We start from the raw sequence: 25,395 nt of genomic DNA, 5'->3' as shown, positions 1-25,395 counted from the left end.
TCCCTGATATATCCCAGCTCCCTATAAAATCAAATGAATGCAGAAACGTTGCTTGATACTCCAGGAGAAGAGTGAAACTTGTGTTTTCCAGGCCTTACACATGGCCCACATTGCAATTATTCTACAGACTCAGGCAAGTAGAGAGGGTTAGCAGAGCCCTCAGGACTATGGCATGTGAGAACACGTATTCCTTTTCCTAAAGTATTATTGTAGATATTGTATATATTGTAGATCTACTGCATAGGGTTCAACAGCACTGCATTGTAACCACTGTGGTCGCTCATTATAAACATTCTGGCAGTTTATTTAAATAGCACCAAAGGAATCTGCTATGCACGTGCAGGGATCCTGTAGGTGTTGGTAGTTAGCAGGAAGCATTCAATGAGCCTCAATGTGCCAGTCTGATTAGTCTATGTCTCCCTGGATTTCAAATTTCCTATACCCAGGAATATATTCTAAGTAGAAGACACTGTTTTAATGTTCTGGTATACCTTTCAGGATCTATATAAAAGTATGTAGAGTATAGCTTGTTAACAGTATTTCCATCGTATTTAGTTTTAGAATTCTCTCCAAAGATCTTTACAATTGAATTAAATTGAATTCTAATTTCACAAGGCCCTAAAAACCAAGTACAAATGCAGGCTTGTGAGATGCTGGGCAGAGAACTACCAAGTAATGTCCAGACTCCTGACCCATGGAAACTGTGAGAAAATAAATGAGTGCTGTTTTAAGCCCCTTAAAAAAAAAAAAAAAGTACAATTTAATAGCTAAGATTTGGAAACAGCCCAAGTGCCCCACAGCAGATGAGTGGATAATAAAGCTGTGGTACATTTACACCATGGAACATTATGCAGCTGTAAAAAAGAAAGAACTCTTACCATCTGCAATAACAAATACCTCACTGCCTCACTGTCTTTGGAATGTTCATGCTTCTGTGAATTCCCCATAGGTATATATAAAACTTTGATTTTTTTCTTCTGTTAATCTGCCTTATGTAATTTTAATAATTCTACCAGCCATAAGAACTAAGGGAAAGTTTCTGCATTCCAAACATAGCATAATACAAATTAGCCAAACTTATCATATTTTATTTTTTATTCAATCATACTTATTGTATTAAATCATGACTTTTCTAAAGGTTAGTGGACATCATCACTGATCTCCATTATGAGCAACGAATACAGAAAAACTTGTGCTAGCTGATATTTTATCAGTAAAGCCACCGAGGAATGCAATGGAGAAATTAAAGTCGTTTATCTGCAGGGCTCCAAGCAAAAAGAACGGGAAGCTTTTGTTTAAAACCCAAACTCCCCGAAGGTTTTTAATCAAGGGTTTTTAAAGGCAAAGACTGAGGGTTAAGGGTTTGGGGGAACAAGAATGGAGAAGTGCTGGGGACCAAGTTTTAACTGGAGGACCTTGGATCTTGGCCATTGATGGTAAGGGGCTTTAGCACCCATTTCCTGGACAGCGTACTCTTTGCTGCTTCTGAAAGGGTTTGGGGTCCAAGTTCCAGTAATATCCCAGTCCTTTGGTTCCATGGGGTTGGGAGCACAAGTGTGGTTCCTAGAAGTCAAAGTTCTCTCCTATGTGCATGCTTCAGCTGCATGGCTTGCAGTTTTGGTCAACTGTATCTGAAAAGCAACTCAGTTATCTCGTCAGAGACAGGATGGCACTAGCGGTGGCTCTGCGGTCACAATTACTTGTCAGTGAATCACATATTTTCTAATGAAACCGTCAGCTCTCTGCCACCTCCCCCAACCTCTTTTCCCCCAGTTGCTGAATAAGAACGCTTTCACTTTAATCATATCCATGTACACACTTAGCACTAGATCTGCCGATAAGTCATCATTCAATTAGTGTTCGTCCCCAGAAAGAGACACAAATCAAAGCATCAGTCTCTAAATTTTAGATTCTAAAAGATCCCAGGTGCTCTGTACATTCCTCAAAAAAGGTTGTAGATAAATAGCTCAATGCATTAAACACATCAATACTTGTAACTTACAGGCTCTACAAATTACAAAGCAATTTCTCATAATTGTATTAGATCTCTTAAATTTTGGAATATCAATTTGACATACTGAAATTACATAAAACACCATGCATTGATTCTTAATTATAATTTTAAATATTTGATTAGGCCTCATCATCATTATTTGAACTCAGAGTCGTTTTCTGATAACAAAATGTTTCTAAAAATAGGTCAGAAATACTTTTAAAAATAGCTTTATATAAGCAAAAGATCAAGAAATTGTTGTATTTGCTTCATTAACAAGTAGAAAATTAACAGGTTCTAAAATGATATTTATGGAGCCCTACTATGTGTCAGGCAGTCTGCAAGGGTTGGCTTAATATCGTGAACAAAATGGGTACTGTCCCTGCCTCCAATGTTTACAGGCCATTGTTAGTGTCTATGAACTGCCTATTGAAGTCTCTATTCTGTTTTTCCACTGAAAAGAATACCGCTAGTCTTGCCAATTTATATAAACATTTCGTATATTAAAGATCGTAACATTTTGTCATAAATAAAAATACAAATACAGTGGAACCTCAGATCTCAAACATCTCTCATCTTGAACAATTTGCTGAAGAACCTGACAACCCTTTCATGCTGATTCCAAACAAAGGATAGAACCCATGAGTATGGGTCACTTTATCACTAGACCTTTTTTTGTTAACGTCTCAGGAAATTATGCTGTGAATAGTTTCATGTTTTTTTTTGCTTTTGTTGATGCTTACTATTATTATTAAATTTTCATTTTTTACTGTACATTTCCGTTCCTTTGTTACATTTTTTTTACATTTCATGTCCTTTTTGTTTTTACAGTGTTTATTTATAGATTAAACACTATATTAGATATGTACTGTATATAAGAAAAGTTAAAACAGGGACTCATTTGGAGGTCTGGAACAGATGAATTCAATGTGAGAAAATGTTTTGGTTTTCGAACAGCTTTTGGGAATGAAGTAAGTTTGAGAACCAAGGTTCCACATAAATCTAAACAATTACCGAAACAGGTCATAAAATAATTCTTAAGCGTGAGTAAATCTGCACAGTGCAAATACTATCTAACAGTGTGCTGCTGAGCATCTCGTCCCAAACCTGCACTGAGTGATGCCAAGTTGGTAACCTAACGTAGACCACGGTGAACGCATTTACACCACGGGAAAGAGCAAATGCTATAGAAACCAAGATTTTTTGTTTGTTTGTTTTGTTTCCCTCTCTGAAATCAATACAAATACATATATATTTTTTATAATATTTTTTAAATTTATTTATTTATTTATTTTTACATATTTTAATGATTTTTTTTTGCCCCCCTCCCTCCCTCCCCCATATCCCCTCCCTCCCCATAGTTTTATGTCCATTGGTTGTACTTATATGCATGTATACAAGTCCTTCGGTTATCCCAGAAGAACTGGTTGTCAAATATGTATCAGCACACTGCTGCCTATTATTACAATGATTATTATAATAAATCATTTTTAATGTCTTTCCTTTTCACAGGAAAAAAAGAAAGGGTGGACATTCAAAATGTTAGTCCTCTCTAGTCTGTCTCCAGGTGATAACTATACATACACACATGACAGCCAAGCTCAGGTTCCTTTTCAAAACCGTGTCCCTAAAGGACCACATACCTGTCTATGATTGTGACAGACAGGGGCCTTGCTTTTCCTGTGCTGCCAAAGCCAGACAGATTCAGAATTCTTTAAAAATAACCAAAGGCTAATCTGCCACGGTTCAATATGGAGGCTGCCTTACGGAGATAAAAGCGAGGTGCCAAACTGTCATCAGATACAGTCCACACATCTCTCAAAACTGTTTTGACCTTCTGATATCACTTAGCAACTCAAGTCAATATCAAACAGGCCCCCAGCCGCTGTACCTGAAACACAAATATTAAACTTGCAAAATAACGGTCAAGTGCTCAAGTGCCTTCCAACTGCTCCTTGCATGTCTGATGTTAGGAATTAATACAGTAAATATGTAAGTAATGTGTTCAGGGGGGGCCAGCTAAATGTTTCCATTCATGTCCCAAGTGTGGCTTGAATGAAGCTTGCCAGGAAACGAGGCTGAGCCCTCAAGTCTTCCCCTACTTGGTCAGGCACAGGAGGAAGAGGAAGTGAAGCAGAGGCACTTGAGTGCTAAAGGACATTCTTAGGGCAGCATCATTAACTGTAAAAAGCATTCAACCAGAATTAGAATACCTGGGCTCCAAGTCTGATTCTAAGCAGTTCTATGAGCTTAATATCTCTGAGCCTAATTTTTCTCAGATTTAAAAGGCAGGAGCTATTTGACACAATCTCAGCTCTATGACTCTGCTCTATTTGCTCTATTTTTCAGAATAAATGTGCTCTCACTACAAAAAGAATCTTTCCTCTCTGCCTACCTTCTTATGATATTTATATATCACATAAATAGAAACATTTATGTTAATGTGCAAATATGGAAATCTTATGGATCATGTCTTAAGTCTCCAGCTTTTATATTTTTAGAGTTCATACTAATACAAAGGAATATAATTCTTCCCTGTCTATACTTTCTTTTCTTAAATATATTTTTTATTGATTTCAGAAAAGAAGGGAGAGAGAAAGAAACATCAATGATGAGACAAAATCATTGCTCAGCTGACAGAAAGAAACATCAATGATGAGACAGAATCATTGCTCAGCTGACTCCTGCACTCTCCCTACTGGGGATCAATCCCTCAACCCATGCATGTGCCCTGATTCATGGGAATTGAACCATGACCTCTTGGTTCATAGGTGGACGTTCAACCACTGAGCCATGCAGGTCCAGCCTTTGTGTACTTTCAAAGCTGAATACAGAGCTGCCGTCAAACAGAAAGAATTTAATAAACGTGGATAAACTGTACATAAAGAAATCTAAGAATTCTAAGTCTACAAGATTACTGTAGTCTCATTATAATAAATAATAATTAATGAAAATTTAATATGCACATGAGCCTTTTTTAAAGAGAAAAGGAGGACCTCCGCCTCTGGGTGTGATGGGATAACAGGGACTGGATTTACTCTTCTACTTTATACAACTCTGAAAAGAAAGACAAAATGTATGAAACCACAGTTTTTGGACATGAGACAATAGACAGACAGAGGGGAATGATCTCTGAGAAAAGGGAAACACTACAAGATGAACCCTATCACCCCACTTACTGCCTGGATGGAGTTTCCAAGCTGTATTTAATTTTATGAAAAAATTAAAATATATTTAATATATTGGGGGGTAGCAATCTCCCTACATGAAGGAGACAGAGTTCATCTGTGGAGGTCAAGGCAATGAGAGTTTCCGGGGCAGATACCGAGGAAGAGCTGCACAAGAGCCAACTCTAAGAATCAGCGAAGGGGTTGCAGCTTTATCTGAGTTTGAGGTACATACGTGCAAGGAAACTATCAGAAGTCCTGTAAGAACCACCAGAAAAAAGCGGGCAGAATGCAAAACGACACTGCCTGGGTTGTAGGGAAAAAATTAGCCAGAGACTAACAGAGCCTGTCCCGCTCCTGCCTAACAAAGCTTAAAAAGCAAACCTTGAAAGGATCCACCTATTGCAAAACAAAACTACAAAACTCCAAAACACCTCAAACAGTACAGTAAAAAAAAAAAAATTCAGCACCCACCTACATAAAATTAGCAATGGCTGGCATCTATATAAAAAATCACCCGGCATGCAAAATAAAACTGGAAAATATAACCCGTAATAAGGAGAAAAGGAACAGACTTAGAAATGACACAAACAATAGAAGTAGATAAGGATATTAAGCGACTATTACTAATGTACTCCATATGTTCAAAAAGATAAAGGAAAGCATGAGTATGTTAAGAGAAATAGAAAAATATTAAAAGACCTAAACTGAATTTCTGGAGATAAAAAAAAAATACACCAGATGGGATTAACAGATTAGACACTACAAAATAAAGTATTAGTGAACCTTAAAACAGAATAGTCTACTGAGCTTAGTTAAGAAAATGAATTCAGAAAATCTTAAAGCCCTAAACCCTCAACAGAAATTCATTCATTCATTCAATCATTTTAAAAACAAAGTAATTATTGAGCATCAACAATATGCCAAGTACCATGATAAGCACAAAAAACATTTAAAGGCTTAAATAAAAAAAAAATATTTTCTACTTGGTTTTGCAAATTTCGAAAGTATTCAACACTGCCTTACCTGATGATCCTAAAAATAAACATGCAATTTGTTTTTCTCAGTCTCTCTACCGTATTTCCATATCATCTCTTAGTATTAGGTACATTCCGGGGTTACATTTATGTTCAATCCACATAAAAAGAAGTTTTACAAATACTAGGGCTCTACTATGATTTCTTTATTCCAACTTGTCAGAGAAATAAACCTTTATGATACAATCTAAGGAATATAGGACACACTGGCATCACCAGGTCAAAGATGTAAGAACACTATTCCTGATTCACACTGCATGTACCACCTTCATAGTTTCCTAATTCATTTTGTTGATTTTCCCCATCACACTGAGATCTCCTAAAGGAAAGTAAAACCATCTTTTTCATCTTTGTGTATGTCATGGGCACTCAATAAATTTTTATATAGCCAAAACCAGTTTGGCTCAATGGATAGAGCGTCAGCCTGCGGACTGAAAGGTCCCAGGTTCAATTCCAGTCAAGGGCATGTACCTTGGTTGCGGACACATCCCCAGTAGCAGGTGTGCAAGAGGCAGCTGATTGATAATTCTCTCTCATTGATGTTTCTAACTCTCTATTCCTTTCTCTTCCTCTTTGTAAAAAAATCAATAAAATATATTTTTAAATAAAATAAATTTTTATATAATTTGTTAAATAAATGAATTAAAAAATGGAGTCAGAGAAGGAACAAAACCAACAGGGACTCTGGCTAAGGACAGCACTCCTTAGAGACTGCTATTACATTCCTTTGTCTGACCTATTCAAGTGAGTGCCTTCTCACCCCACTGGATTTCGCCTAAGAAGACAGCCTGCGAGTATATGACCAAATCAGAGGCTGAAAATGATAGCTGAGATCATAATGAACCACCTCAGTTATAAACGACCACACAAACCATAAGTCCGTAAATTGTTTATGAAAGTGCCAGATGGTCTATTAAGTCAATGTCACCTAATACCACAATGTTGCTTATAAATTATGCCCACCAGAATCACATGGAGGAAGCTTTTCCCAAAAACCAGCATTGTTTCATCATGTCATCCTATACATGCAAATATTTAATAATGCTCTTCTCTTAAACTTCCTACTTTACTTATGGTAGTAGTGTTTACACTTATTGCAGAAGTAACAGATAACTTTTTTAATTTTTTTAAATATATTTTTATTGATTTCAGAGAGCAGGTGGGAGAGGGAGAGATAGAAACATTGATAATACAGAAACATTGATGATACAGAAACATTGATAGGCTGCCTCCTGCACACCCCCTACTGGGGATGGAGCCTGAAACCAGGCATGTGCCCTGACTAGAAGTTAACTGGTCACCTGGTGCACACAGGATGATGCTCAACCAACTGAACCACATGGGCCAGGTTATAGATATTTTTTAAATGTCAAATAAATACTGAGATTTAAAAAAAAAAAAAAAAAGTTAACCACTATTAACAGTTTGGTTTATATCTTTACATCTCTACCTATGTTTCAATATAGATCTTTTACTCTTTTTTTATATATAAAAATAACATATACAGTCCTCTGCCTTTTAATTTTCTTTCATAATATATTGGGGTAATGTTATCAGTCAATATTTAAGAGATCTAACTTGCCCAGCCAGTGTGGCTCAGTAGTTGAGGTCAACCTATGAACCAGGAGGTCAGGTTTGATTCCTGGTCAGGGAACATGTCCAGGTTCCAGGCTCGATCCCCAGGAGCGGGCATGCAGGAGGCAGCCAATCGATGATTCTCTCTCATCATTAATGTTCTCTCTCTCTCTCTCTCTCCCTCTCCCTTCCTCTCTGAAATCAATAAAAATATTTTTGAAATATATTAAAAAATAAAAGGATATTTTAAAAGAGAGAGATCTGACTCATAATTTTTATTAGTTGCGTAGTTAACATCCCAAGGCATGGAAGTATTAAAATATATTCAACTATCCCCTACTGATAGTCATTCAGGTTATTTCCAGTGCCTTAAAATTATAAACAATGTGACATTGAATGCTACCTGTAAGAAAGCCGAAATGTTGGTGGGTTAAAGATGTGCCTTCAGAAACAACCTTCTTTACTCAAAGATGGTGACACATCACATGGCACAGTGCCTGGGATTCCTCTTTCCCCACATCCTGGCCAATACTGCATGTTACACTAAATGCTTTTGGAAGATGATGATAAGAATAAAAATGGATGCTAACTTTTAAAAAAAATACTACATCTAACTTATTTTCTAATATTTTTTAAATTTCTCCCATTGTCTCCAATTTACCAATGGGCTGTGCTATAGAAATGTACTTGCAAGTTCCAAACAACAAATTTAAAATTTCTCTAAAAATTGCTACTTAAATAAAGATTACTAGTATATAATCCAGGCTAATACAAGGCTACATTTTTAACTTAGAAATGGTAAAACAACAACATTACTGATGTCTAATATACACTGGTGTTTTGGAGTCAAACTAGAATACTACTTAAAATATATAACACGGGATCTATTAAAACAAAAGTTTAACAGAAACATACAATTAGCATGTTCCTATTGCAAACACACTTTCCAAATCACATCCTTCCCAACCACATACCCACCTGCTATTATCATAGAGAGAACGGAGGGGACAGGGCCAGCCAGGAGAAACACAACTGAGCAAGGAGGGAGGTAAGGAAGGGCAGGTACAATGTATGTATGGAGACCCAAAAGATGAGAAATGGAGTCAGGCCACCATCCACCTGAAAACCTGTCTCCCAACTTCCCAGAAATACCGGGAGATGCTCACTCCCGCTCCTCTTTTCCAGGCACATTCCTCTCCACATGCCTACCTCCCACCCACCTCATGCCCATTTGAAGAGTGAGCAAATCCAAACTTTCCATCCCTCCCACTGCTGCTCCTACTCTCTAAGTGTGCTAGAATTGAGGTCACAAAGCCTCGTATTCTCCTCTACCCATTCCTAAAGCACAGCAGGAGGGAAGTTTCCAGATTCAAACAGATCCTGAGAAGGCGGGCCAAGGGGAAGGGGTGAAGTATGGGGTGGTCAGTGAACTAGGAAATAGCCAGATATCCATATGTTGACCCAAAAGCCGCAGCCAAAATGCCAAAAAAAACTTTTAAGGTGGAGGAATATTTTAATTGCATGTTATACCTCCTATTTATATTAAGCCTAATTATCTTCTTAAAGCTCCGGAATAATGATGAGCCTGCTCCATGCAATTTATCATCGCTGACATAATGCTGGTCCCTAAAATCCATAAACATCAATCAAATGCAACACTGAAAACCCGACATGCCCCACACTGCATGTCTAGAAAAGCACTGCCATCACTACTTCTATTTCTGCTATTGCTTCACTTACTCCACTCATTTCTTTCTATATTGTATTATTTTCCTTACTAATTCTTTAGTAAGCCATGGCTTTCTCATGAAATGACCTACATGTAGCCAAGGAAAGCATCTCTTCTATCTACCCACAAGAAAAAAAAGTACACTGAACATCTCGAGAACCAGAAATCAGGAGGCCTCAGTTTAGATCTTGCTTTTTTTTTCTCTCTCTCTCTTTGTTGACCCTTCTCTGGATTTCAGTTTTCTCAAGCATAAAATGCAAGGACTAAAAATCAGCACACTCCAAATTCCTATCTTTTCCATATATCTACGACAATCGACGGTAGTTCTCAAAGATGAGCAGATAGGAGAGTTGAATCAGGGCTAGACATAGAACTAATGTTCTGTTATTTGGGGGAGGGCGGTGTTAGACAAAGATATTAAAAAAAAAAAATCAAAACAGCTTAACCAAACCTCCAGGATAAAGAGCCTTCAAAACTGAGACCACTTAAGACTATAACCCCTAGACCTGAGGAAGGCTGTAGCTCCATCTCAGATTCAAAGAATGGCCAACCAGGAAGTCTCTGTTCACATTCATTTCCAAAGTGAAGAATTACAAGTACCATGAAAGAAATCTCCCAATCAGCCAGAGATGGGAGAAGGAGGCTGGGAGAGGACAACATTTAGGTCTTTCCTCAAGTTGGGTAGGTCCTCATTTAACCAGACACAACAGAAATCCTGGCCTAAACATGCAAGAACAATGCACAGTGATTAAGACAGATAACAATTTAAAACTTCCAAAATGTAGTCACTTGTATACACTCTAAGGTAAAAAGATTACATATCATTAATGCATGTGATGAGGGTGGAAAAACTTTTAAAATTATGAATTTCTGCCAAAGTTGTACTTCAATCAATGTTACAGATAAACCTAATCCCTCAAAGTACTGCTTAATTCAGGACCATCCTATATAATAAAAGGCTAATATGCAAATTGTCCCCTCTGGTGGGGGTTCCAAGCACCAGGAGTTTGACTGCCTGCTATGACATGTGCCAACCACCGGGGGGCAGCTTGAAACAATGCAGCCTGGGGAGGAAAGGCCCTGGCCAGTAGCTGGAAGGCACGGATCAGCCCTGATTGCAGGCCAGGCCTGGGGACCATCCCGTGCATGAATTTCTTGCACTGGGCCTCTAGTTAATAAATAATAGTTTTGAAGACTAGTACAAGTAATGAAATACAAACACAGCCAATGATTACAACCCATATCAAAAGCTTCGAAGGCATTTTTTAAATCAATAATAGTTCCTGGAAAAAAATAATAAAGCCCATGAATATTACGATCATTTCAAAAGTAAAAAAATGAGGTGTATGTCATAAACAATAAATGGAAAGTATGTCAGAAAGTGATGCCAAGGGTAACCAGACAGATTCTATCAGTATAAAATTATATATTCTCAACTCAACAAAGGATATAACATACTTGCTGGCACACACTCAATAATTGTCTAAATGAATAAATGATGAATTAATTCATTAAGTACTGTATTACATGATGGTAACCTTGGCGAAGCAAGCATTCATTTTAATTTACCGGTATAAGCCATCCAACACTAGCTAGCTAACAAAAGACCCAAGAATGAAAAGCATATCTCCTGATTATTCGTCATTGTTTCCTTTACTGTTGGAATTTCTACAATTCAAGAGAAATTATAATTTTTAAATTGGATATAAAACTCAATAATCTATTCAATTAGAAATTAGTGTCTTATAAACAGTCAACTGGTAAGTGATTTATATAATCCATACAGTTACTTTCTTTTCTTAAAAACATACATTTCTGAATTTTGTAATTAAATTTAAAGATACCAATATAATAATATTAACCAAAACTCATCAGAATAAAAAGTTGCTTAAATGGTTTCATGATACTGTTTATCACAACTGCATAATAGAATACATCATTAGTTATTAAATATGTTTTAAATAATGATATTAGAAAATGCCATAATATATAGTGAATTAGCAACTTTATATACAGTAGCCCAGATTTTTAAATATATTTTATTGAATTTTTACAGAGAAGAAGAGAGAAAGAGAGTTAGAAACATTGATCAGCTGCCTCCTGCACACCCTCCACTGGGGATGTGCCCACAACCTTGACCGGAATCAAACCCGGGATCCTTCAGTCCCCAGGCCAATGCTCTATCCATTGAGCCAAAAACGGTTTTGGCAAGCCCACATTTTTAAATGTTAATATATTCAGAAAAAAAGAGAAATGGAAAATAAAAAATGTCAGGATATTAATGTATTTGGCTAATGAAACTACAGATTATTTTTATACATTTTATTTTTCCGAAAATGTTAGCAAGTTTACATCATACAAAAAAAATTTTTCCCCACATTCCACCAAGCACTTACATAGTTCATCCTTCTCCACTGAGTAATACAGAAATTACATCTTTAGTCAATGGGATAGTTGTCTAAATGTAAAACCCTGTAATTTTAAGAACTGCTTCAATTAACAATGGTTGGAGTTTTCCCCTCGAGTCACTAAATCCTCAGCAGCCAGCAACAGAAGTTTTCACTAAAATTTATAGATTATGGATAGCCCAAAACCACATTAAATATAATATAAACCATACTTCTCTCTCTCCTAAATATGTACCTCTACCAGTAACTCTAGAACATAGTCAATGAATATCTTCTTAAAGTAAGATTATTCACCTCTCACCACATGCGTTACTTAACTTACACTTGTAATAACTTTAAATGCATATAAAAAAGGGCCACAATTCTCTACAGTGGTTTCCAGTCAGCCACCCAGTCAATGCTAGCAGGGGTTTCCTCAGCTATAAAATTGGCTCTTATGTTACTTGTCTCAAAGAGTCGGTGTAAGAACCAACTTACATCACGTATGTAAAAATATAAGCAAGTGTGGTGCTATCATTACTATGACCATCGATCTAATTCAGAATTTCCTACACCACGTGAAGAGTGCCTCATTCAATCTTTACATTTGCTGAGTCATGCCTAAAAGGTATTTCTCAATACTAAATCCTGAGACTTTCTATTACAGCATTAGCAGAGTTCTTTAAAAAGAGAGGATACAATTGTCAACTGGACCCTGATTACCTATAAACAAAACTTCTCTGGTTTACGCTCAAATATTGATAAAGTCATCGAGGGAATACCTTTCCTAAAATGAATGCAAAGAACGAAATGCAAAGCCAGACTGTCCAGATGAAAAGAGCTAAGGTTGAAAAAACCCTCTGCCCACACCGCCCACCCACACACAAGCACCATGAAGCGCCCCCTCTGAAACTCTGCCCTCCTTCAAATGCCAACCCTGCTTGTGAAACTCTTGGCTGCTCAGGTTACTCCTCTTTGGCACCAATCACTTGTAAGTGCAACTGGTCCAACTTCCTCACCAATTATGCTTTTTGGGAGGCTGCAGTCCTATAGCCGTGTTCCCCTTCCATCCGTAGACCCTAGTGCCTTTGCACATTGTTAAAGTATAGGATCAATACCCTGTTTCCCCGAAAATAAGACAGTGTCTTATATTAATTTTTTTCCCCAAAGTTGCGCTAGGTCTTATTTTCAGGGGATGTCTTATCTTTCCATGCGCTAGGTCTTATTTTCGGAGGATGTCTTATTTTCGGGGAAACACGGGTAGCTACTTAGAACTAAACCACATAACCCAGTTTGGTGATGATCCATTTCTCCTGGCCCCAAGTGCTTTATCTCTTCCCTGATTTTCTAGGGAAATATTGAGTATAAAATGTGATGGAGGCTGAGGGAAATGTGTATGTAAACAATTAACTCTGACTGAAAATATGAGAAATGTGAGTTTAGGAACAATGCTGCTGAAATGTTTCAAAGTGCTAATTACAGAAGTGCTTCCTCCTGTTTATTTTATCATTTTGATTCTACTGAAACACAAATTTAAATTTCTCTGCAGTTTACTAAATGCAAAAGAATGGAGAGTAAATATATCTCTGTTTTTCCACTAGAAAAGTAAAGTTTCCTTGCATTTTGCTTTCTGTAACTTACAATTTTTCAATACATCTATAGACCCTACAAAATTTTCCAAAGAAGTATGAAGAGCACAAATTATCTCTAGTAACTAAATTGTTATAGCTTCTGAGATTGCTTGAAGGACCATTCAAATAACATTGCAAATGCCTTCATAACTGTGAGCCCTCACTTAAATAAAATTCACACTACATTCAAAATTAAACTTTGAATTTCATCACTCAGCTTTTTATTTACTAAGAATTTTCAATATTCAGTAGTTTGTTATGTAGATAAAGCTTCCACAAAAATCACAAAGTGAACCAAATACTCTTTTAATCATTTGCTTAAATGATTGCAAATGTTAGTAACCTTTTGCAAATGTTAGTCAACAGTGTTCCAGCATTCATAAATATTTATGGGCTATAACTCTTCTAAAAATATTCTTTAAAAAATTCAGGTAATCTTGTTCCACCTCTTAAGCCATGTGGTTTTAAAACTCAAACATGATCATTTCCGTAAAAGCAATGTCTTAAAACTCTATAGGGCAATAGGAAAACTTTGTGTTCCTAATTCTTATATACATGCAGTACTATACTCACATAACAAAAACTTCCTAAAAAATTGAAACAAACTACTTTCTATCTAATCCTATCTCTGATTATATCTTAAAAGAAGTAATGCAGTATCCTAAGAGTTTAACTTTCATATGTTTTGCAGGACACAGACTACTAATTTCAGTCTATCCTTAAAATAGAACAGTTCAACTAATTTTAGAATCAAGTGTTACAAAGCATCATAGCTGCCAGGCAACTGGACACCTGATTACAGCAGCGTATGTAGATACGCTAAAGCAAACTGTCAGATTGCTGAACTCTGAGTCGCCACATGCAATTCTACGAAGTATGTACAATATACATTGTGAATACCCCACATAAAAAGGTACAAAAGAGCAATATGATTATATGAAAGGAAATAATCGGGGCCTCATTTATTTAAATAATATCTATAATATGCAATGGTTTAAACATGTCGAAAGGAGGTAATGGTATAAAAGGTTACCAACATTTGCAAAATGCATATCTGATTAAGATATATAAAATATATATAAAATACGTGAAAAATCTTAAACTCAACAACAACAACAAAAAAAAGCCCAATTAAAAAGTGGACAAAAGCCCTGGCTATGTGATTCAGTTGGTTGAGCCTTGCCCCATGCATGGAAAAGTCACTAGTTCGATTCCAGGTCAGGGCACATGCCCAGGTTGCTGGCTCGATCCCCATTAAGGGGCATGCAGGAGGGAGTGATTGATGTTTCTCTCTCACACATTGATGTTTCTCTCTTTCTCTCTCCCTCTCCCTTCATCTCTTTCTAAAATCAATTAAAAAATATATTTTTAAAAAGTGAGCAAAAGATCTGGACATCTAAAGGAGATATACAGATTGGGCAAATAAGCATATGAAAAGACATTCCACATTATATATTAGAAATTTGCGAAATAATTCAGTACTACTACACACCTATCAGAATGGCTAAAATCCAAAACATGGACAAACCCAAATGCTAGTGAGGATGAGGGTGGGGAGGTGGGGAGAGGAGAGAAACTCTTATTCATTGCTAGTGGAAATTAAAAAATGGTACAGCCATTTTGAAAGATAGTTCAGCAGTTTATTACAAGATAATCACAACTCTCCATATGACCCAGCAGTCATATCTTACATATTTATCCAAATGAGTTGGAAACTTATGTCCACACAAAAACCTGCACACAAATGTGTGTATCAGCTTTATTCATAGCTGACAAAAATCGAAAGCATCAAGATGTCCTTCAATCGGTGAATGTGTGTATAAAAAAACTGTGGTACATCGAGACAATGAAATATTCAACAACAAGAAGAAATGAAAAAACATGGACGAACCTTCAATGCTTATTACTAAGTGAAAAAAAAAGCCAATCTGAAAAGGCTACATACTGTATGATTCCCACTACGACATTCTGGGAAAGGCAAACTATGGAGACAATGAAGAGATCCTTAGTTGCCAGAGATTCGGGTAGGGAGGAATAGGTAGAACACAGAGGAATTGGGAGGCAGTGAAATTACTGTGATAATAGACACATGACATGCATTTACCAAATCTTGAACTGCACACACAGTGAACCCTGATGCAAACTATGGGTCTTAGTAATAATCTATCAATATTTTGTTTATCAATCGTAACAAACACACCACTCCAATGCAAGACATCAAAATGGGAAAATATGGGGGGGGGGGGGTAATATAGGAACTCTGTACTTTCTGCCTAAACTTTCTAAACCTATAATTGCTCTAAAAAGTAGTAATTAAAAAAAAAAGAAGAAAGAAAGAAAGAAAGAAAGAAAGAAAGAAAGAAAGAAAGAAAGAAAGAAAGAAAGAAAGAAAGAAAGAAAGAAAGGTAGGTTTCTGGCCTAGGAGGGACCAGAGGATTTGAATTCGTAGGTCTACCTCATTCATCGACTGTCTATATAATCTCTACTTTTCAATATACTTCATGTGCACTATTTTATCCTTATTAACTCAGTGTGGGCGACAGTGAGGCCACCTGCCACCTCTAACCCACTGGCGTAATAAAGGTAAGATGCAATAGGCACCAAGTAATATTACTTCCTCCCCAAAATCAAGAATACAAATTCTCACACTGGCATGGCCGGCATGGAGAACTGGAACACTGAATTAGAGGCATTTTTTAATTCACTGGAACAATCGTATCATTGTATAATGTCTTTAATACCAGGAGTCACTGGGAAATATTTCCACCCAACAGAGAAAAATCGGGACTTTGTCAACTCCCTTTGCCGATTCTTTCCAGGAAACATTTCAGGCATGTATCAAAGCAGCCACATTCACTGGTGACATTTAGGAAACTTAATCCCTTTTCAAGATCTCCCCAACCTCTATACACACTGGAGGTTAAAATTTTACTTTCCTTTCATGGATAGCTTATTAGAATTTATAATCCAACTAAGATACAACAGTTCAAGTTCCCAGCATCTGAATATCTGAACTGATATAAATCTCTTTGAACGTTGAAACTATTAATTTTTATTTTATGCACCCATTTAATACATCTCAGAAAGTTCTAGTAATCAAAATTATAATTCTAGTAAAAAAAAATTCTCATAAAAACGATTTCTGCCACATTCCCAGTCAATGCAATGAACCCAAAATATATAGTTTATGTAAAATATGCACTTGATGTTCAAATGCCATTGCTACCACTTATAGCTATACTATTTAAGGAAAACTAATTTCTCCAAGCCTCAATTTTCATATTGTTCAATGGCAGTAATTGTAGCCAAGATAAAGAGGTATAAGAATAAGAGGTATAAATATATATCATTAATTTGTAATACTCAGCACTATGCCTGGTATATAAGCAGGTAGGCATATAAATGGTAGATATAATTTTTACTATTTTAATTTAAAAATTAAGGGCTTAACAGATAAACTTAAGGATTGATTAGAACTTATATTAAATGATCATATAACCACTGACTAACTACAAACTAACCAAACTAACTACAAAACTGCTAAAATTTATGTGGAAAAAAAAATTTAAGAGAATTCTCAAATAAAACCAAATAAAAAATTGTTGAAATATATTATTAGAGTTGTTTTTTTATGCTGTATAGTTACGTCTAAAAAGGATTTGAATGATTTTATTTGGTTATAGAAAACAGATTCACTGCTGTAATACACTACAAATCATCCTCAGAGGATCCCCAGCAAGAAGACTGATAAGGTAAACCCTGGCCAGGTAGTTCAGGTGATTAGAGCATCATCCCAAAATGCCCAGGTTGTGGGTTTGATCCCCAATCAGGGCACATACAAGGACCAACCAATGAATGCATAAATAAATGGAACAATCTTTTTTCCTCTTTCCCCTCTCTCTCTAAGAAGTCAATAAATAATTTTTTAAAAAAATACTTATAAGGTATTACTTATGGAGTCTCATATTCAATAAAGCATTCCACTTTTGTAGGTCACACAATTTGCTGTGTTTCCAAGGTCAAGTAACACAGCATTCACTTGATTTCACTACCAAAGAAGGTCTAATAATGACTACTATTCCACATGTTTCAAAAACATTCTTTCTAATGAACTTTGTTTTACAAATTAAAAAGAAATTTACCCAAGCTTTTTCAAATATAACTTCAACACAGAGGTTGCTGCATCCCTCCTGTCCACACATTATAGAACCAACCAGTCAACTGTGCTGTCAATTTCTGAAGTTTCTTTTAAATCTAGCCTTCCATCCCAAGCTCCAGAATTTTATAGACCTGTCTCCCTGCTTCCTGCATCCTCCCTTCTGTTCAATCCTCCACAGTGTTACTAAGTCATCTCTCTAAAACCTATCCCGTTAGCAATATTCTGCTAAACATCAAGGTTCCCCTCCCTACCTACAGAATAAACCCCAAACTTGGTCTTGCGTGTGGCATTCAGGTCCTGTCCAATCTGACCCAACCTAACCCTTTTGCATCTTCCAATAACTTCTGTCCACTCCCATTTTTAAAACTTGCCATGCACTTTAGCCAAGTAGACAAATAGACGCTGCGGTTATGCTGATGAAATGAAGAAATCATGCCAGTCTCTCCTCTTGGTTTTCCTCAATGGTACCTTCACCTTCCCTACGGGGTAACATCTCATTTGTCCCTGAGTACAAAGCTTTCCCCAACACCCAACCCAGGCAGAATTATTTGCTTCTTCTTCTGAGAGAGATGAAAGTAGGGTGGGAAATAACAGCACATAAAAAATTTGCATTAACGGGTGGGCCAAACATAAATAAATAAAAACCTAGAATTTCTCTTTGGAAGTTGGTAGAATGTGATCCCTGAATTAAGAGCTGAGAAATGGACCCAGAAGTTTTCGACAGCCATTATAGAGAGGAATTCCATGTAACTAAGACTTTCTTTTTAATTGATATTAAATTCTAAAGATCTCAACTACAGATCTTCTCACTCAACTCCTTCATTAGGCTTATAGGGTCAGGTCATCTTGACTGCATTTATACATTTTTATATTCAGTTGGGGAATGAAAACAGAAAGGAATATATGATTGTGCCTAGATATTTCATCTTTTGTCACCTTTACAGCTTCAGGGGTTTTTACAATCTGCAATTTCGTGGAGATGATTTGGTCAAATTCTCCAGACCCCTGAGCACACATGGCCCAAAGGTAGGAACAAGCATTTCTTTGCCTGACTGCAAAACAGCAGTTAGACAAGAGAGCGTTCTCACCACTGCTCCTTACATGTTGTTTATTACCGAAAGTCATCATTGAGACAGAAAACCTTCTCCAATTTGCTCCAAAAAAAAGCTGTAAGTAGCATAAAGCTTTTTAAAAAGGCCCTGACTAAATAAAAGTTGAGATAACGGTATAAGGCTAAGTCAGAACAAAAGGAACTACAGGAGCATCAGTGTGGTATTTGGGGTTCAGAGTTAAATTCACTAACAAATACCTAATAATCAGTTACACTCCTGAACTGGATATATGTTTCTTATAATGTGAAGCAATGAACAAGTTCTTTGGCCCATTTAAATCCTGATTATCTGGTAGAAATTACTTTTCAAATCCGTGTTGTAATAACATTATAAAACATTCAACTGTGTCACTTTGAAACTCCTCAGAGACTTCAAAGGAGCCCTCAGATGGTCTCTCCAATGTCTGCAAGGTCAAATACGTTTTTTATGGATGGTGATGTATCCAAACTTTAAGTTTCCAATTTCAGGATAGACACTTTATCCTAAGTGTGCCAGACCCAATACCTATTCTTTCCTTATTCTTTCAAACAGAACTCCAATTGTGTTTAGGGCTTTATGTGGGGCCAATCTAAAACTCCCTATTTTCCAGTCTGCCTTGCAGAGAGCAGTGGCCCCTGGAACAGTTGGGCCACAGAAATACAAGTGAAAGTTGCTCAATGGGCTTCTCAAAAAGGTCCTTAAAAAAGAGGCTGAACCAACTGTTGTCCTTGCATCGGGAATGAAGACAAAAGGGCTGGGCGGGAAGCAGCCTTCTGGTGATGACAGAGCCCCCACATAAGCAGAAATACAGGAGTCTGGGTCCTCCTGGCAAACAGAGAAATGCCCCAGCCCTGGCCTGCCACCCTGGGCCTCTCAGCACCTGAGAAAAAGCAAATATCCAGTTGGTTAAGCATCATCATCTGTTTTTCCCTTACAGCCAAACAAAATCTTCAGTAACACTTATCACCAAATGAAGCCTATTGCATTTTTTTAAAGAAAAGAAAAAGCCCAGACTAACATCGGTTCAAGCAGCTACACTATAACACGGTCATAAAACAACACAGTTAAAGTTCACGTATTACACAACTGGCCACTAAGCCATGAGCAGAGCATGAGCAGATGAAATTGGAAATCAAGTTTTTGACGAATCCTGGAAACCAACGGAAAACCTCTGAGCTAAACTGTATATCTGATTGCTGGGGGAGGGGGAGGGTAATTCCTGGAGACCTTTATATATTACTTCCCCAATATCCATGGTTTTACTTTCCATTGCTTCAGTTACCTGAGGTCAACCACAGTCCAAAAATATGAAAGGGAAAGTTCCAGAAATGAACAATTCACAAGTTTTCGCCCTTCTAAGTAGTGGAATGAAATCTCTCCTGTCGCGCTCTATCCTGTGCAGGATGTGAATCCTCGTTTTTCCTCTCTGTAAATACGGCCCGCCTGTTAGTCACCTAGCAGCCACCTTGATTATCAGATCAACTGTAGCCCAAAGCACAAGAGTAATGATGCAATGTACAGTATTTGGCATGCCAAAGAGAAACCATAAAGTCTACTATGGATGTGGGGGGGAAAAACGAAAAAAAAACAGTGTACAGGGTTCAATACTACCCATGGCTTTGGGTATCCACAGGGTTCTTGAAATGTATCCCCGGTAGATAAGAGAGGATTACTGTACTCCAACTTCCAACTCGCGAGCCACATGCAGCTCTTTGGCCCCTTGAATGTGGCTCTTCCACAAAATACCACGGCCTGGGCGAGTCTATTTTGAAGAAATGGCGTTAGAAGAAGTTTAAGTTTAAAAAATTTGGCTCTCAAAAGAAATTTCAATCGTTGTACTATTGATATTTGGCTCTGTTGACTAATGAGTTTGCCGACCACTGGCCTAGGGAATTTGAATCAGGAGCACTATAAACTTTTATACAAGTTTTCTTAAAAGATCAAGATCTTGGTGTTTGAAGCACAAATATCAATAATGTGACACTATTATTTTCAAAAATTGTAACAATCTTATCCTAAAACAGTGGATATCATGGGGAAGTACGAATCATAGTAATGATTTATGGCCTAGAGTCAAGGCCATGAAACTGAATTGAAAATGAAAACTACAGCTGGAGTGGCTCTCAATTCCTGTTGACATCATGAACATAAGCAGAATTAGATTGCCCTATTGGCAGAAGGGACTAAAGGAATTCCTCAAAAGTTTTGTGAAAAACAGAAAATTTTGATTTTTTTCTAAATAATCGAAGTGGGTTTTTAGTGATAGTATAAACAAGTAACAGATCTGCCATCCGGCTTTCATAGAGAATAATAATGAAACACTTTTTACAATTGTCTGAGGACAACTAATTTCCAGGTCAAGAGGAAAACATCCATTGTTCTGGACCAAAGTCATTTAGCTTTTTAAATAAGTCTAAAATATATTGGATAAAATTTATTGGGTTCACATTAATGATCTCATCTTCACATATATTTTTAAAAGTAACAATATGGTGAGAATATAAAAATCTTCTAATGGCAGACTCAAAGCACAGAATTCCACAGATTAAAGTGACAGCTAATTGATTTTAATAACAATATATAATAGTTCATTATAATAGCAGCATGTAAGTTAGTTTACTTACACTGACAAAAAAACATTGTCTCTTTCATGCTAATTTACCAAAAAAAAATTATTTTATGACAAATAGACTGGGTAATTTACTACAGATATGAAAGAAAGCTATTAATATGGATATTTCTAGCATAAATAATAATTGTAAAGGTGTTATGCATAAATAAATGCTTTTATTCACCCTGACTGTGGTATCAGCAATGTGATTTTTTTTAATCAGATCCCTGAACATTATAGTTGTGAACTTATTTTGTAAGTTAAAGGATTAGAATATGAATCAGAACACTATGCCTCTCTGTAGCAAATAGCTCTTTCTGTGTTATTCTAATTCGGCGAACAGTTGCCTATTTTCACTCAGAAGGACCAAAGCAAGATACCAGAATAGGCCACACCATAAATACTTAGGCCTCACTTGCCCCTATTCTTGTTTTTCTACAGAGAGCTGGGTTTGAAGTCCTTCCAAGGCCATCTGAGGACTAAGTCTAACAAAATTCTCAATCTGAATCTAATACTCCTAAATGCTAACACTATAGATTATTATAATTCTACGTTTCTGACTACAGACAGATTTTGAATTGGTTCCAGCTGGCTCTATTACTTAGCACTATTCAACAGCTGGGCATATGATAACAAGGCAACCTGATAATATTATATTCTAGCTCAATGCAAACTCATTCTGTAACCAAGAAACTTTGCCAGAAACAAAAATCAAAATAACCCCTCTTAAGTTCAAGTGGGAATGTAACATGTTTTGAACTATGCATGATTTCAGAAAATGAGCAACTGTACTTTGAAAGTTTAGTGAACTGACACTCCCTGTTCAAAGCCTGCCATTCTTTTCTGATTAGATCAGCCCCCATAGCAAGTCATCAGGATAATAAGCCTTGTAGTGAAGTCATCGTATTGGACACTGATGGGAAATCATAACCGGCTTCAAAACATCAGGAAACAATGAGTTTTCCAGGTCTCCAGTTTTTCATGTAATACACTGGCCAGTACTCTTACTTTCTTTTCCAACATAAATGAAATATAGAACATCTGTAAAGCCGAAAACAAATTGATTTGAAAGCCACAAAGAAGATGAAAGTAAGCACTGCCCCTTTTTTCAGCAAAATTTTGCAGTATATGTTTGGAAAAGGACCTGATTATGTGCAATACTGATCATTAGGATAAAATTAAAATGCAGTGTAGTGAGAACTGTAATGGCCTATACATCTTTCATTTCCTTTTACTTCTAAAAGCAAATGAAGAAAAGCTTTTAAGTAATGTCTGCTTCCTCTGGACAAGTCAAATCAGCACTTGAGTTACATTCCTTTCCAAAGTTACCTGAAATCACCCATGTGTCACTGATGTAAAACTTGATGGGACAAAAAAACTCATCCAACTATAATTTCTTTCAAAGTAAAAAATGGCCGAACCAGTTTGGCTCAGTGGATAGAGCATTGGCCTGTGGACTGCAAGGTCCCAGGTTTGATTCCAGTCAAGGGCATGTACCTTCGTTGCGGGCGCATCCCCGGTAGGAGGTGTGCAGGAGGCAGCTGGTTGATGTTTCTCTCTCATCGACGTTTCTATTGTAGTTCTCTATCCCTCTCCCTTCCTCTCTGTGGAAAATCAATAAAATATTTTTAAAAAGTAAAAAATGTATACCCTTTAGGACTTTCAGACTTTGTCTTTCTGACTTTAAAGAGCACAGGTGTATATCTTCAATAAATATACATATAATTATATGTATTTTTCCGGCGTATAAGACGACCCCCTAATTTTTACAGTTGAAACATAGGTTTAGGTCTATATTCGCTGTATAAGACTACCCCCCACTTCAAAGAAAAGACTTACTTTGCTGTCAAGATCTGCAGGTAATTTTTGTGCAATTTTGGTCTTTTGCCCCTGATTTTCCGTTGACTTTTTTTTCTTTTCTTTTTTTTCTTTTTTTTTAATATATTTTTATTGATTTTTATACAGAGAGAAAGGGAGAGAGATAGAGAGCTAGAAACATCGATGAGAGAGAGTCATCGATCAGCTGCCTCTTGCACACCCCCTATTGGGGATATGCCCGCAACCAAGGTACAGTACATGCCCTTGACTGGAATCAAACCCGGGACCCTTCAGTCCCCAAGCCGATGCTCTATCCATTGAGCCAAACCGGTCCTGGCTTCCGTTGACTTTTTTTTCAGTTCAAAAGTCGTCTTATACACAGGAAAATACAGTAGTAGTCTATACTGATATTTATAATTTGTAAAGTTCTGGAGATAGCCGGTTAAGAATTTTATTTTTACATGGACAGATATAGCCATGAGCATATTACATGTGCACATATGTACATGCACAAATTCTACAAACGTGCTTTAGCCTACCAGTGGTCAGCAAACCACAGCTCGCGAGCCACATGCGACTCTTTAGCCCCTTGAGTGTGGCTCTTCCACAAAATACCATGGCCTGGGTGACTCTATTTTGAAGAAGTGGCGTTAGAAGAAGTTTAAGTTTAAAAAATTTGGTTCTCAAAAGAAATTTCAATCGTTGTATTGTTGATATTTGGCTCTGTTGACTAATAAGTTTGCCGACCACTGGCCTAAACCATCGCTGCACTTGCTCAGTGGCAGCATTATACATACACAAAAGGGTGTTGGCACAAAGGAGTTCTGACTGTACTGTTTACAAAATTCTACATGGATTAAAAGCATGTCAGTAATAAAACATGTTTTTGAAAGAGATAAAAACACATTTGTGGGTGAGTTTTGAGCTTTTTGGAGATCTGGAATTTAAATACTAAATTCAGGATTTTATATTTCTATGTCCAACTAATAGAAAACTATGAATATGTGCGTTTTAACCGTAAAGACCCCATTCAATTTATAGAAACTGGGTATCTTAAACCAAAGCAAAGATTCAAAATGCAAAATCATTTGAACCCAATCTTTGAAACAGGCTGCTACTATTCACTATTAACACATGAAGACTCTGTGACCCACCTCTGGGTGTAGAGAGTTTTAGGAGCCACCGTAAGAGATCCTTTGTACACACTGTAAAATAACTTCCTGAGACAAAAAGGCCCTTTAAGATGCGAAGGTGCATTTTGTCTAATGCTATATTTCGCCATAAAGTCAATGTAAACTCAATACTAGAAATATCAGTATTTACCAGTTTGACATAGAATTTCCCAAACACAAAGGATAAGACAGAATAACATCTCAAAATACACTCCTTTACATTTAAATTTACAAGTCTCACTGACTAAAGTCTTACCGCATCACACGGTCAAATAATGTTTATGATCCATATGGATATATAATATATATATATATATATATATATATTATAATATATATATATATTATAATATATATATATCCATATTATGATCCATATGGATATATATTATATATATATTATATATCCATATGGATCATAAACATTATTTGACCGTGTGATGCGGTAAGACTTTAGTCAGTGAGACTTGTAAATTTAAATGTTATTATATATATATATATATATATATATATATATATATATATATATAGTTTCAATCCATAAACTTTTGTCAAATAGGGTCATTTTGGGGGGAAAAACGACTTGGTAATGCTCTCGGCGGCGAAATAGCCCATTTAAGAATCCCAGAACCTTTTCAATAGGCTAACCAATACCCTGTGCCAAGCGAGGGCAGCAATGCCTTGGTCATCCCATGGAGAATTAATCGGGATCCACCCTCCCAGGGAGAAGTATGATTATGCCTAGTGCTAAGAGCCTTTACAAGGGAGAAAAGAAAAAGAAAGAAAAGAAAAAAAAAAAAAAAAACACGCAATGTGCTTCTTGGAAACGAAACCCCTCCCACACATACACTCCATACCCCCCCCCCAAGGGTGTCTCCGGACCCGTCGCCCACCCGACCACCCTCCCAGCATGGGGGGCACCGAATCGCACCCAAAAGGACCCAAGGGCTCATTCCCCAGATTGGATCCAGACACCTGTTTCCTTGTGACCACACAGCGGCGGCTCTGGTTAAGCCAAGGTAACG

General features: G+C 36.8%; 1 protein-coding gene across 26 annotated transcripts in view; it reads right to left on the bottom strand.

Annotated features, from left to right (window-relative positions):
* Positions 1-25,395, bottom strand: part of DST (dystonin) — a 419,024-nt gene that overhangs the window by 297,972 nt on the left and 95,657 nt on the right. The gene's annotated exons all lie outside the window — the stretch shown is intronic.

This window comes from Pipistrellus kuhlii, unplaced genomic scaffold, assembly GCF_014108245.1.
Source record: "Pipistrellus kuhlii isolate mPipKuh1 unplaced genomic scaffold, mPipKuh1.p scaffold_m20_p_5, whole genome shotgun sequence".
In the NCBI taxonomy this organism is placed as follows: Eukaryota; Metazoa; Chordata; class Mammalia; order Chiroptera; family Vespertilionidae; genus Pipistrellus; species Pipistrellus kuhlii.
Note: the sequence above shows the minus strand (reverse complement) of the source record. Positions and strands in the feature narration are given on the sequence as shown.